Genomic DNA, 15,105 nt, shown 5'->3' with positions numbered 1-15,105 from the left:
ACATGCCCTATTGTTGATCATTCAATAGTGCACATCCCCCAGACATGCCTTATCATTTATCATTCTACAGTCCAAATCCCCTTTGCCCAGACATGCCCTATCATTAATCATTAATCATTCTACAGTATTAGTATTAGGGATCTGTACTTTCAAAAACACTCTTTCTGCACTCAAAGGCGATTCACCTTTTTTGTACCATTGATATCAGCTTGTAATGATGGTGAAAGTGTGGTCATAGTAAAGTATTACAACTCATTATTGTCATTTTGATATGGGCTTCCTCCACTTACAGCAAGACATATCAGTAGTAATGTCGCTACATTTTGTTTTCATATGTGGATTATCTCCTCATCCTCTATCATCATAAAAAAAGTAAAAGAAATAATTGTCAGCCATGTTCTGCCCAGCCTGATTGCTGTAATAAATTAATAATTAGTTTAAAAAAAAATGGATCTCTTTTGTGAGCAGTGTATACTATTACTACTGCCCACAAGGGCATCTAGTGTCTGAACAATATTTATAAAGTGTCTGCAAGAGATAAAAATAAAGCATCCCTAAAGACTGGATGTATATGTTCCTGTTAACATCCATGATAAATGCATGGATCAATTATTTAGGCTAGCTGATCTTTGGGACTTATCTCACATTCAATTATTCACTTATTCATTCATTCACAATTTACCTGCTTTAACATAACTGAGGTTATACTGCAGTTCTGGTCAGTCTAAAGCACATATTTGGAGAATGAATGAATGATATTTCTTTCTGTTTTTTTTTTTTCTTTCAAGCAGCTGAAACTATTGCGAGGCCCTGACACCATCACTGGATAATCATCACTCCTACAGCCATGGGTTTCAGAGGCACCTAATACCAGTTATGAGCAGTCTACTCTGAAACCATTTGCAATGACATTTCAGCCATTTACACTGCATACCTAATGTGACCAGGTTATACAGAAAGCATTCAAAGACTGCAGATCTGAAATGAATCATATATATATATATATATATACATACATCCATGGCTCATTAATTTACCAGACCATGAGTGTGAGCTAGCCTTGCACTTATAGGTTTAAGGAGACTTCAGCTGCCATCTGAGAAGTTTGATTTTACCTACAAAATTCCTTATTGTGCAGGGATTCAAAACAGCGTACACTTGATTAAGTCTACCACGCGTTTACATTCTGAATGAAAGATTTTAGAAATCTTCATGTCGCATAAACAAGTGAGGAATCCCATAGCCCTTTGCTTGATTTGAAACTGTGACTTGGGTTGCCACAGTGCTTTGAAAGTTTTCACTGTCAGAGAACAGCAAAATGAGTAAAAGCATTATACACTGTAGTTAAACAGCTCCACTTCTGCATCACCTATGGTGCTGCAGACATTAGTCTGTAAAATATAAATGCTTCTGTAGTACCAGTTCTAACATGCAGGGGGAGCTGTTCTGCAGCAGGCTAGGGTTTGGTTGGGGTAGACAGGGAGTGCTCTCATAAATGGCAGTTTTTGTGTCCTACCCATTTTATGCTTTGGGTGATGTAAACCGTTCATATAAAACTCTGATTGTACTTTAGTACTACAGTCCAACAGTATGTCACCACAGTATCTGTGGGTGCAGTGATGCATGCCTCACAGAGATTTCCCTGTCATGCCTGAATTGTTATTACTGACAGAGAGATGGTGCTGTGGGGTGAAGTACATTTGGGGGTCATTGTCATTAGGAACTGGCCAGCATGCTCATGCAAAGTCAAACTGCATTGTACATTTGTACTGGAATTCAATAATGTAGAATGTTTTTGAATCCCTCTTTCTATATGTTGTAAAAGTGGAATTCCAAAGATAGTATGAGCACCCTGTTGTATGTACAATATGTAACCTGTAAGGGCTCTGGGACTAAACAAAAGATATCTGAAAAGGGTGATATTCTTGATCATGTCCCCTACATTTGTGGCCTAGATATAAATTATATGCAGCAGTCGAGTTAGTACTTGGATCATGTAACAAAGAACCAAGACAGTAACCGATTCAAATGTCTGTTCAATCCTGATGGATGAATAATTTTGTGAAAATTTAGAAATTATTGCAATATTTAAATGGATGCAGAGGAGGAGGAGTTGCCAGGTCTGCTAGGTTTCAGCTGTGCTAGTGGTTGGTGGGACTCATTTTTAACCATTTTTGCATATCCAGTCAGACATGGTGCCCTTTTTACCTGTTTCGCATATCAAATAGGACAGAATCATTTTTATTTGTTTTAGATATCCAGTAAGACTTGGTGTTCAACCAGCAAACAAGTCTTCTTCTTACAATGTATCCTGTGTGTTATAAAATAAAAATTAGTTTTGTGTGAAGCATGATCCCTACCTAAAGTATAAAACCCCTAAAGTTTCCTTTTATACAAGACACTAATTAATACATCCAGTAAATAACATATCTCAGAACATTTGCAATCGCTTTCACTCTAGTGGCTTCTTTGTCAGGTCCCTCAGTTTAGTCGAACAGTCTGATCTATATCATTATCCCTCTTAAACCAAGGGTCTCAAGATTACATTACGAATTGTTAAATGGTCTGTGTAAATGCAGTGTCTGTTTTTTTAGGGCTCATTAGTTTGATATTGATAATATTTATATATAATACAGTGGCAATGTCTGCTTTTATGGGGCTCATATAAGGTTTTATGTTAACGGTAGTGCATATTTGTTTGGGGCAAATGAATATCAATGTTTGTGGTCCCAGATGCTGAGACTAGCATTTAGTGAAAAGTTAAACAAATCTTGCAACAATAACTTTGTGGAAAAACACTGCAGTCCCCTAGTTTCGGACTTCATCACGTTAACATTACCATTAAAGCCATTAATAAAGTAAAACATTTGGTGTTCCAACTTGCATTGAACCACAGCTCTAAAAAAAGCATCACATTTAACTTATCAGCTTTGTTCAGTCATCATAGCCTCTTCTTAGAACATTTTTTTTTGTGTGATGCCTCTAGGGGCAGAAAAAAAAGAAGACAGAATAAAGGAGTGAGGACAGACATGTCTAGCTGCCTCCAGCACTATGGGCAGGATTCACTAAGCCTCCGTGTAAGAGATGCATGGCTTACACGGAGGCTGCAGTTAAACGGTGTGACGTCAGCATGTCATGCATATGCATGAGGGCATGCTGAATCACACCGAAGGCTAACACCGTCCATGGAAGACAGTAGGGGGCGTGTCCGTAGGCCAAGCCCTGCAAGCGGACACGCCCCCAGAAGAGTAAAATTGCTCAAAGTAAACACCCACGACAGAGACCATGGAAATGTGAATAAACACAACACAACACATGCCCCCACAGACTATGAACATAAAATATATAAATGAACATGTTATATATTTTTTTTCAATCGTAAAGTTGTTAGCCCGTGAGTGCGCTCGTTTGCGTGGGCATGCCCGTAGCTTAGCCACAGTTAGCAGTCAGTGGAAAAGGATATAAGAACTAAATATGCAAAGTAAGCCATGAAGCAATAGCATAGCGGTAGAGACGTCGGCTGAAGAGCAGGCATTCATGGTTTGAGCCCCCACAACACCAATTTTTATTTTACTAAAATAAGCACGAAACAAGTCCCTGAAACATGTGCACATATAAAATCATAGTTCATGTAAAATGTAATGAAATAGTCCATTTATTTTGAAGAAATGTGAGATAACAAAATAATAAAAAATGCCAGATGTGCCTATAGTTGAGCTACAGTTTAACAAGGTGAGTGCATCTGCCCGTAAGTGAGCAGTGGTTCAACAGGTGCAAAACGAGTGCCCGTAGGTGAGCAGTGGTTTAACACGGTGAAACTGTGTGCCCCTAGCTGATCTGAGCGTAATATGCGTGCTGATAGCCAAATGAGGCATAAACCAGCGTACCCCATTTGCGTGGAGCTTCGCACCGCGCCAACAAGCTAACCGACGGGCAACGTTGAGCAAGCCATATCAAAACTGCCTTTACACAGACACACCCCTCAGCCTGTCTAGACAGTCATAAAAAATGGCCAGGTTCGAACCCAGGATACTATGCACCATAGTCAAGGTACTGAACCACTAAGCCATGACAGCAGTACCTATAAATGCAGTAATAGCATATATATAGGAATGAATATAAAGTTGAGCATGACAAAGCAGGTTTTGTGAAGTTGATACAATTCCAAAATGGCCAATCACAGATATGTGTGGGAAAAACGGCATATATAAGCCCCACAGGCAGGAATACACAGCATAAATGATTGTAGAACTGACTTGCAGCCAGAATGACAGGAGTAGGCGAGGGTAGTTGCTTTCGAGCCCAGAGGTGGGGCGTTGAGGAGTCCAGATACATGGTCTGGCTCCTAGTCCACAGTCATGAGGCCCAACTCATGCAGGGCCAGGTCCTGTGGGGAGCATATAGGGCTGAGGCGTGGGACCGGTTGGCTCATGATCTCACAAGTGCCACAGGGATTCCAAGGACTGGTGAGCAGGTTCATCACCACCATGCGGACCTGAAGAGACGCAAGCAGGACCAATTGAACCTTTGGATCCAGGAGGCCCGGCAAATGCCCAACGCCCCACTACTGAGTAAGTTATATGTAATTATGTATGTAAGAAATTAAACTAGCTGATATTATGGAGATGTGCATTCCAATATTACTTCATTTATATTACAGCTGCAGGTGTCTGTTCTGCGAACTGCAGAGCCTATGGCGATAGGCTGGTGCGGTTGCGCCACCAGGCAGGTCAGTAATCCTCTCCCAGTAACTGTAAAGAAATATAAAAGTATGATAGTTAGCAAAAGAGTGCAGTGTAGTCACTAAGTAATAGAATGTGCAAGTAACAAGTGTAAGAGTGTTTGCAAGTATTGCTTGATTACAAAAGTGTGTTGCAGTCTGTAATCCAAACAGAAAAATGAAAGTGTCTGAAATAAAGTCTGAAATAAAGATGCCCCACCTGTAATATAATAGTACACAACCTGCAGCAGGCTGAAAAGTACAGCTTCAGAAGATGAGCAAATCACGTGTGAAATATACCCCTGTTGAAATACTGAAACATGACAGAAGTGAGACTGCTGGAAAGGATTGTAATAACTACAGGTAAAACATGTCAATAAAGCCTAGAAGTAAGTACCATCCAGAATAGTAAAATTAAAACAAGTGAGAGAGTGTGAGAAAGTGTCATGAATCCACCAATAAAGTAGTAATAACCCCTGAATAAAGTATACTTCAGTCAGTACAGAATGAAATGCATGTGAGAAGCAAAACCAAACAGCGAAATCTGTTCAAAGTGTTGCTGCAGCTGGAATGTGTATCCCAAAATCTGGATATGTTGCTCTCAGTCTGCAATATGCAGATAGTATGATTGTCTGACATACCAAACATCCACAGTTGTCTATAGCTATATAAAGCAAATGTAGCAGGATGATGTAGCTGAACAAAGCCAGATATGAATGTGTATGAAGAACAATAAAATGTATATTGATGTAGCAGTAACAGTCCTATCACCAAATTGAAGTAGTTATCATATAGGAAACTGTAGTTAGAACAGTAGTGTGTATATATGTGCAGCTATTAGAAATGTACAGCATATGTATTGGTATTCCAAGGTGTTAATATTATTTTCTTCACCCCACCCTATAACCACATATAACCCATTCCACGTGAAAATGGTATGTGCAATCACAATTAACACCCCTGGACATTTGTCCTGTTGGTTCATAAATATTTGCATGTCCGTTGATGCATCTGTCCTGTTCATACATCCAAACCTGATGGCCTGTTGCCATCAATCAACCCTGCATGTTGTTGGACTGTGTATTGCTGTTCAAATTATGCATGTGTTATGCTCGCTGTTCAATGGTGTGAATATCTGGGTGTTTGGTTAATGGGAATACTAATGCATGCTGTTACAACTAATTGTGAATGGTATTATATGTTACTAACCCAAACTGTCATGACATAATGCAAAACATAGGACGGCAGGGAAGGCGGGTTCCAGCGGACCCACCTCTCCCACGTCAGCTGGCGAGTGCACCTGGCACTAGTGCCCAGTCTGGACTCTCCTCCGGTGGCTCTGTGCCACCTGCGGGTGGAAGCACTGCAGGGGATGGGGCTCGTCCCCCCTCTGCAAGTGTGGCCGGAGGAGAACCACCACTCACCCTCCGTAGCGTCCGGACTGTGGTGCATAGGGAGATCCAGGACTCTGTTCTTGGGCCCCTACACCAGCTTGAGGCACAGGTGGCACAACTTACGGGCATGCCTGTTGCCCGGCCTACACAGCCCCCAGCACAGCCCCATCCTGGGCAGTGAAGGAACAGTGGCAACTGCCCATGGGTGGGGATATCAGTTCCACTGTTGCCATCTGTGGGCTCATGGGCTCTGGATATCCAAACCTCCGTCCCAGTCAATTGTGTAACCCCCCCACACGAGTCATACACCGCCCCTGTATGTGTCTTGTCTGTCTTGTCTGTTGACCTACCCAACCTACCTCCCCAGCTATACTGACTTCCTTCACCTGACATACCACTCTCACCTGAAAAAAATAAAATAAAAGGGCACTCTGTACCCACAAAAAAATTACGCCCCATACATAGCTGCCCATTCCGCACACATGTCTGCTGGACATGGAAGCAATCAATTACAATTGGCTGTACAACAAGTATTATTGTTGTCCTGACACCTCTCTCAGGGGTGGAAGCTTTCAAATGTCACACCAAATTACATACATATGCACAGCTGTTGCTGATGAAGAAATGGGCAGCTATGGGCCTTACCTACATCCCTCCTGCAAATCCCAAGCTTGTTTCCCTACTGTCTTACCCTCTTTGTGACCCCTTTTTCACCACTTTCCTGTCTCCCCATTTTCATTTCTTTCAAAGAAAATAGCGCGGGTGTGCCCCAGAGTAAGCACTGTTAAGCGGTTGTAAGCGGGTGTGCGCATGTGTGCGCGTAGCTGAACGCCAGTGCGCATGCGTGAGCTCCGCACAAACCGGTGCTAACCCGGTTACAACTGCTTAAAAGTGCCTTAGTCACTCTGATTGACAGGTCCCGTAGTCAGTTCAAAAGCAAAATAAAATCCCACTGTCAGTCCCAAATCCAGGACCTTGGAAACTGTAGTCTGCATGACCTGCCTCTAAGCCATGACTCTTGTACAAGAACATTGTGCTAAAATAAATATATCATGTAATAGTAGGAATGAATGTAAAGGGAATATAGGATGTGTAGTACACAAAGCATGTCATTTAGAATTACTGTCAAAACTAGTGGATTTCCATAATAGTAGTGTGTGAACAGAAACAGCCATGCTAGTTGGTAGCTAGTAGGTAATAATGTCAGTTACTGTACATATATATATGTATGTATATTTACATATATATATATATATATATATATATATATATATATATATATATATATATATATAGTTGTAGGTTTCATTGTGCATACACACTTACAACAGGAGAGAGGAATGGAGAAATGTGAATCTACAACACAGCCTGAATCATGAGAGAGATACTAACCTTTGCACTCACAGAACAGTGTCCACAGCATACCAGCATGGTCCCCGCACTTACAATCTGAAAGGACAACACCTATCTCACATACCCTTTTATAGCACTGTCCTGAAATCACAGTGAGAACTGAAATCAGTACAAAACTGGCTGCATGCAATTAGCAAATGCTGGCTTACAATTGGTGTGGAGGCCATCACATGGACCTATGCAGATACCTACAAAAGCATCCTGTATTAACACTCCACACATGCAATACATTCATTGCACTGTCTGGAGGCAGACAAAGGGAGAGAGACAGACAGAGACAGAGAGTGAGAGAAAAAAAAAAAAAAAAAGAAAACACACGCTACACACTGAGTCTAAGCTGTCAGCAGTGACAGTAGCAAGCCGTGCCAGCAGCAGCAGGAAGCAGAAGTAGTGGTAACGCAACCAGCTGCGACAAACACAGGTAATGTAAAGTAGCAGGTTACTAGTCTGCATACTGTGAACCCTCCAAATGTGTCATAGGTCTGTATCTATAGGTATGTCCATGTGATATGTTGTGTGCACGTAGTTCCACCAAAAGGGGATGACTATACATTACATGTCAGTCAGTGTTAGGCCATGATCCTGGCAGCAGTTGTCTGTGCGTTGCCCTCATCAATGGCTGTAGTGACTGTTTTGAAAGGTCAACCAGGTTCTAAAGGCAGGATCAGCCCATCACAAAGGCAAACTGGCCGGGAACAAGTGTCTGCAGGTACCCAATATTGCTGTATATGCGTCCCATACTGAATAATTCCATAGCTTAGCAGACCAGGCCAGTTATGCTTATGATGCGGTAGTTCCCAGGGTCAGTAGAGGTGCCTCCTTAGTGGTGTGGGACCACTGTTGCTGTATGCCAGTGTTCAGGTACATATCCTGTAGTACGGCCAAGGTTAAATATCAGTCTTATATGTAGTTGTATGTCCTCTGGGAGTGCACGTAGCACACATCCAGGGATACCATCAGGTCACAGTGATGCTGTGTGTTCTGCTTTGCTGAGGGCGGCCCTCACCTGGACATGTGAGATGATAGGGAGGTTACATTCAGCTGTGATAAGTATTTCTACTTGTGGGGGAGAAGGAGGTGGGATACCTGCACCGAACCTGTCTGCAAGAATGTTGCCAATATCTGTGTGTTTGGTGAATGTTAAGTAGGTGTGTATTAACTCAGAGCATATCTGAGGCATCTGGTCCATATGTGTAACATAACTGAATAAGGCCTTGTGGTTATCTATAGTGTGTGTGGCCATTTCCCTCCCAGAGTAGGCCGTGGCCGTTGTTATGAGAGACTGTAGCGTATTACCAGTGCTGACCACAGATGCCTTCCCTTAATGTGAATCTGCTCTGTCCTGCAGTAGCCTCCTGCTATTGTTATACAATCTGCCTCTGGCTGGGGTCCACTGGACAGGATGCCTAACCTTTGTGCATAGGGTCTGGGTTAGAAATGTGTGTGCAAGTTCCATGCAATTTGTGGGATGTCCGTGTTAAGCATTCGCAAAGGGGTCAGCAGTGTGGGCTGTGGCTTCCACTGGCCCAGTGGGCTGCATGGATACCATCTCAGTCCTAACAAGTGAATAACTGTCTAATCACATACATATCACAGTAGTCTACTGTGCTGGTGGTGGTGGTGGGATATGTATATCCAGGCCGAGTAACTTGTGTTCAGATCACACTAGTGGATGGCGTTCCACATACAGTACCTTGGTATGAACCCCCAGAGTGATGTTGTGCATTGGACCTGTCGCAGTGTGCCGACCGATGGGGCATGCTACTATGTTGTATGGAATGTGGCAGGTATTGTTGCACAGGTGTTGGCTGAGCACTGATATCTGGCCATGTACTTGTGTATACACCATGAGACACACACATGCAACATATGGGAGTAGTAGTATATCACTACACTTGAGTATCATGTATAGTATGTGTGCCATATATTGCTGACATTGTCTGCTGATATCCTGTTTGTGTTCTCTTCCAGGGAGATGGCGTGTCAGCGTAATCCCGCCTACTCTGCAGCGGAAGATGAGGAGATACACCAGAGCCTGGTGCGGGATTATGACATACTGTTTTCCCGCACCAGCCAGAATCAGCAGGAGAGGGCTGCACTGTGGCAAGACCTTGTCCGTAGGGTAAATGACATTGGCACGCATAATAGGACATATGAGCAGGTACGACATCACTGCAGTGATTTAATCAGAAATGTCTGTCAGCGTGCGCCGGATATCCACAGGCAACAGGTTGCCACAGGAGTCGGGGTGGCCACACATCCCCCCCTCACCAGACTGGAGGGGCTACTCCTAAGTGTTGTGGCTCCAGCCCCAGAACAGCAACAGCAATACACCTGCATCATGATGGAGGCTGGATCCACACAGCAGCATGACATGGAGCATGCAGGTAATATGCCATATGTACACTTGACTGTTCTGTACACTGTTAGTTTATGCATGTGTAAGGTGTGTCCGTGGTATGTAGCTGTCAACATAGCATGTAATTGTGCAGGTGTGATATTGGCAATATCAGCAGCTGACGTGTGAAAGGCAACTGGTGTACTACTGTACTGTATCATATGCAGTATCAGTGGCACAGTTGTGCCCACTGACATTAATCTCCTCATTTCTGCAGGTCCCTCCGGTGTTACAGCAAGGCAGGCCATCCATGCTGGTGAGTGTGTTTAACAATACCTATAATAGTCCTGATAGTGCTAGTAATACTAGTGTAACTCAGTAGTGCTCTGTGTGTATACTGCGGGGTGTGCATGTGTGCAGGTGTGCCTGTGTCCATGTGTGCATGTGTGCATGTGTGCCTGTGTCCACGTGTGCATGTGTGCCTGTGTCCATGTGTGCATGTGTCCACGAGTGCATGTGTACACGTGTACACGTGTCCACGTGTGCATGTGTGCCTGTGTGCATATGTGCATGTGTGCCTGTGTCCATGTGTCCATGTGTGCATGTGTCCACGTGTGCATGTGTGCATAAGTGCATCACTGGTAACATTGTGTGGACACTGTAAACTGTGTTTCCTGTCTTCCTCCCACAGGTTCTGGTGCTGCTCTGGTGTCCTGCAGCAGGGAACCTGAATCTGGTGCCACAGGTACTGGTAATGATGATATCTGTGTAATGGCACAGGAAGGTGTGTCAGGGTCTGCCATTGGTCAGCCAATTGACAGTACACAGCTGTCAACCCTATCATTGCTCACAGTCATCCTGCCAGTACAGCCTTTGTCACCATTGTCCCTAGGTGATGGACAGGATACAGTGGGCATTGACCAGGGTAATGTGGTATCTGTGGCACAAGCTTCCCTACACAGCAGCCATGGGCAGGGTCCTGCGATGGTACCACACAGACAGTTGCTCATGGGTTCTCATGGGAGCATCCGTGGGCGTACTGCCTCTGGCAGACATGCCCAAAGAGGTCTGTCAACCTCAGCTATGTTTCGGGCTGTTATGCAGGCACAGTCGCATATGGAAAGGTACACCAGACAGGGTCTGAGGGAGCTGAGAGCATGTCGCACAGCCATGACTGACAGTATGCATGACATCGCGGATGCTATCCGTAATTTCACCGATGTCATAGACAGACGTTGTGGGGACATATTACAGCAGTTCCACAACCAAATGTCCATGAGCCAGGGCAATGGTGGGTGGTTGTGGCGTCGATGTGGCCATATGCCAGCAACAGCAGCAGCTGGCAGTCGGCGCAGACGACAACAGGCCATAGTGCCAGCAGCAGCCCCAGCAATGCTGGGTCTGTGCTGTCATCGGAACACCCCAGGAGACCACGTGCATGTGGCTCTGGACAGTCCCAACAGGGACCTGTGTCCAGTCAACACACTCCCACTTCTGATGACAGTACCAGTCTGGCTTAGTACCGGATATGGTCCGTAGCACCTCTGCCAGGCACAGGTACTGTGTCCGTGCCCACAGACACTGATCTGTATGACCTGCCAAGTGCAGTCTTTGGCTGTCCACAAACCTCTGTATATGGCAGCCATGAGGTGGAACTGTGTGCGTGCATACACACATGCAAAATGTTAACACCTAGGGCTACCACATACACGCACACACTACGCCAACAGTGCCCCACCCTGTACTGATGTCCCTCAACAACACACATACACACACACATGTCAATTGGTATCAGTGGCAGACTCAGGCATACCTAATTCACACCCTGTGCATATGATGAAACTGTGCCACCTCCTGCAATCTCCAACATCAGTGCAGGAACAGGTAAACACGTTGCTGATGCACAGAGTGACTACATAGAAGTGTATTAGTAGTATCATGTTGGTAACAGTACAGTGTGCTGATATGACTGTGTGTATATCCCAGCATGCCTGATGCAGTAACCGTATGACTGTCCTGAATTGTTATCTGCACCCATAGTACGTACCAAAGTGTAACAGCTGCACATTATTGCATACCAGTGGTAAGGATGTCAACAGATAGCCACATACATGGGTAGCACAGGGGGGAAGCTAATGCAAGTAGTGATACGCAATGATGGACATGTACAGTAATGGTGGCAAGTTGCCCACAACGACTATGCAATGTGGATGTTTGCACATGTTGATATGTGTGCAGTAGCAGTGTAATCCAAATCACAATTAACTATGACATAATATCAGTTCTACCATGGGCATCTGCGCTGTGCATTCCTGGGTACATGTTGATAGTGCCTACATATTTGCACTGTTACCTACTGTTAGTGTTACCCCTTCTTTGTTGTACAATGGACTACTTCCAGCCCTGCTTACTGTAGCTTTGTTTGCATGCATGTTCACTTGGGGTTCCCTGGAACACTGCTTCCACCTGCAATGCAGAGTTACAGTGCTTCTGTGGACTCCTAGTGACATCTGCATAGCGTACGATACGTATGTCAAGTTTACACATGACAGAACATCACTGTCTGTCCTGTTCGCATGTACATTGCCTGTGACACATTGCACATGTCTTACCTGGCATTTACCCATGTGTGCAGTCATATATGCCAGTGCTATGAAACAGTAGCAGTACACCCACACATACACACCTTCAGTATGTTGTTCCCCATTGGCCCTATGTGTTGGTACTCACCATGCCAATCACACTACTAGGGTAGCATGTGCAAAGGTAACCTGTGAATCACCTCTATGGTCCAGTTGTGGTTTATGTGAGTCATGTGGCAATGTCACAGCTGCCACATGTATGCAATCAACCATCACCCTTGGCCAGGAACGTACAACACATGTGTGGGATGCCACCACATAGCCAATCGGGGGACTGAGCACTCTGAACCGAGTAATGCCATACCCTGTAAGGTGGCATGTCATACTACAGTGACTCCAATACCAGTCAGACATAGACACGCACTGACAGCAAGCTGAATACACTGGGGAATACTTGGAGACTCAGAATAGCATCCTGCCTGAGCATCACACACCTCTGCAGCTGGCACACAGGCATATGTTACATCGGAACAGAGCACATGCCACACATGGCACACACATCCTGTGTGCCACATACTCACAGCCTGTAGGGCTACACAACACACCTGCTACAGATGTGTCGGGTACCTCTCTTGGCCGCTGCAGTGGGGTCCCGCTCAACAGGCTGTACATGGTGAAGGTCACAGTGATATGCCTCTGGGGCACTATGGTCCACCACAAAACACATGCATACAGGTCAGTCAGAGGCATGGACACATATGACTCAGTCATTGACCATGCTACTATGGATGACCTGAGACATACCTCCCTGGACTACATGATAGGGAACATAGAAGGGATCTCTCAGCATGTGGCACGGGCCAGTATGAGCCTGATCTTGGTTGCCATCATACCCTCACCAGGTATGCTACCACTATATGAAGGAAGGGTGTCCTATGTCTACATTCTGCTCAGTCTCCAATGTCATTCATAGGGTATCCACTGGCTGTCAATGTGTGCTTACATGCTAGGGAAGCCACAATGATGTGCGAGAGGCAGCTTGCATGTGACACCCATGGCCCAATGTATATTGGCGAAGCCCCTTGATACACACATACTGCCTTATGCTGCAGGACACGGATTACATAGCCACCTCCGCGGGTATCACACAGGATAGGACACTAACAGTGATGCTACACAACACCAGCAGTGTACACCGCAAGATGCATGCACTGGACACTGTCCTCAGCACAGTGAACTGCAATGTCTGTGCAGTACCAGAGTCCTGATTCATGGCTCACAGGTGCAACCCATCACTGCCAGGTTATACCTCATACCATGCTTGTCATCCCCTACACATGTAACACACATGGACAGGGGGGGTGGTATCCCAAGGCACCACAGATGCACACACCTCCAGCTTGTTGGCACAGCACAAAGCATCAGGGCCTATTCATGTGCAGATAACAGTGTGTTGGACTGCTGTCTGGTTCATAGCCTGGCACACACAGCCCTTCCATACACAGGAAACCCACCTATCCTTCATAACAACACTGGCAATATGACAGTCTCAAGAACTGTCTTTATATGGCTGGACTGCATCCAGCCAAATATTGTGCGTGAGCATTACTGTAGCTACAACACACTAGTTGAAGGGTTCCCAGCATGTGGTCGCTGAATTGCAATGGAATGACATGTTACCACTCCCACAACAGGTGGGAACATACAGCACCTGTACATCGACCACATGTAGACTATATGGCCCAGACCAGATGTGTATCCCCTGCTGTAGGTATTTTACCATATACACCCACACTGTATAGACACTTACCACGTGCGGCCTCTGCACAGTAAGACACAGTCATATTGTTATGCATTGCAAATGCCATTTATCCATTCGAGGCATGTGTCAGACATGGTAACTACTGCAGGTCACAGGTATTTATGTGTATGTTTCACACACATACATCATGTGTGCATTGCCATTGCTGGTTTAGGCAATGGCATGCATTGTTATGCACAAAGATCCACACAAGGTCATAATGTGTGACACAACCACATGTGGCAGTTGTGGGTTACCAAAACATACCTATCTGTACTCTGACAATGGTAATAGACCCAGTAGCAGAGCGCACTATTGGCATTACTGGCCAACTAGCCCTGTTTGGCTGTGCTGATACTGTGGTGACATCCCCTGTGTTTACTGGGGGAATATGCGGCATCTGGTGTATTGTAGTATTTGCCAAAAGGGTCTGTTCTCTCACACTTGCATTTACACACACACTTGCCATTTGCAGGATTCATACCCCTATCTAACTAAGTCATGACATGTGAGAGAGACGCATTAGCGAAGCGCACTATTCGGATTACTTGGAGGTTCCTCTTCTCTGGCTGTACTTATAGAGTGCTGACATCATCAGTGTTTTGAAAGGGTAATTTGCATCAGGTAGTGTGATCTCCTGATTGCCAAAACTAACATGTTTTTCATACAGAATTGCACACACACAAACTCCCCACATCCAAACACACACACACTTGCCATTTGCAGGTTTCAAACCCCTACCTAACTATGTTATGACACTTGAGAGTGACGCTGTAGCAGACTGCACTATTCGGATTACTGGTAGGTGTCTCTTCTCCAGCTGTATGTATAGGGTGCTGACATCATCACTGTTTGGA

This window comes from Protopterus annectens, chromosome 8.part1 (genome assembly GCF_019279795.1).
Source record: "Protopterus annectens isolate FY-2018-M chromosome 8.part1, PAN1.0, whole genome shotgun sequence".
Classification (NCBI taxonomy): Eukaryota; Metazoa; Chordata; order Ceratodontiformes; family Protopteridae; genus Protopterus; species Protopterus annectens.
The sequence above is the reverse complement of the archived record's forward strand: the minus strand, read 5'-3'. Positions refer to the sequence as shown.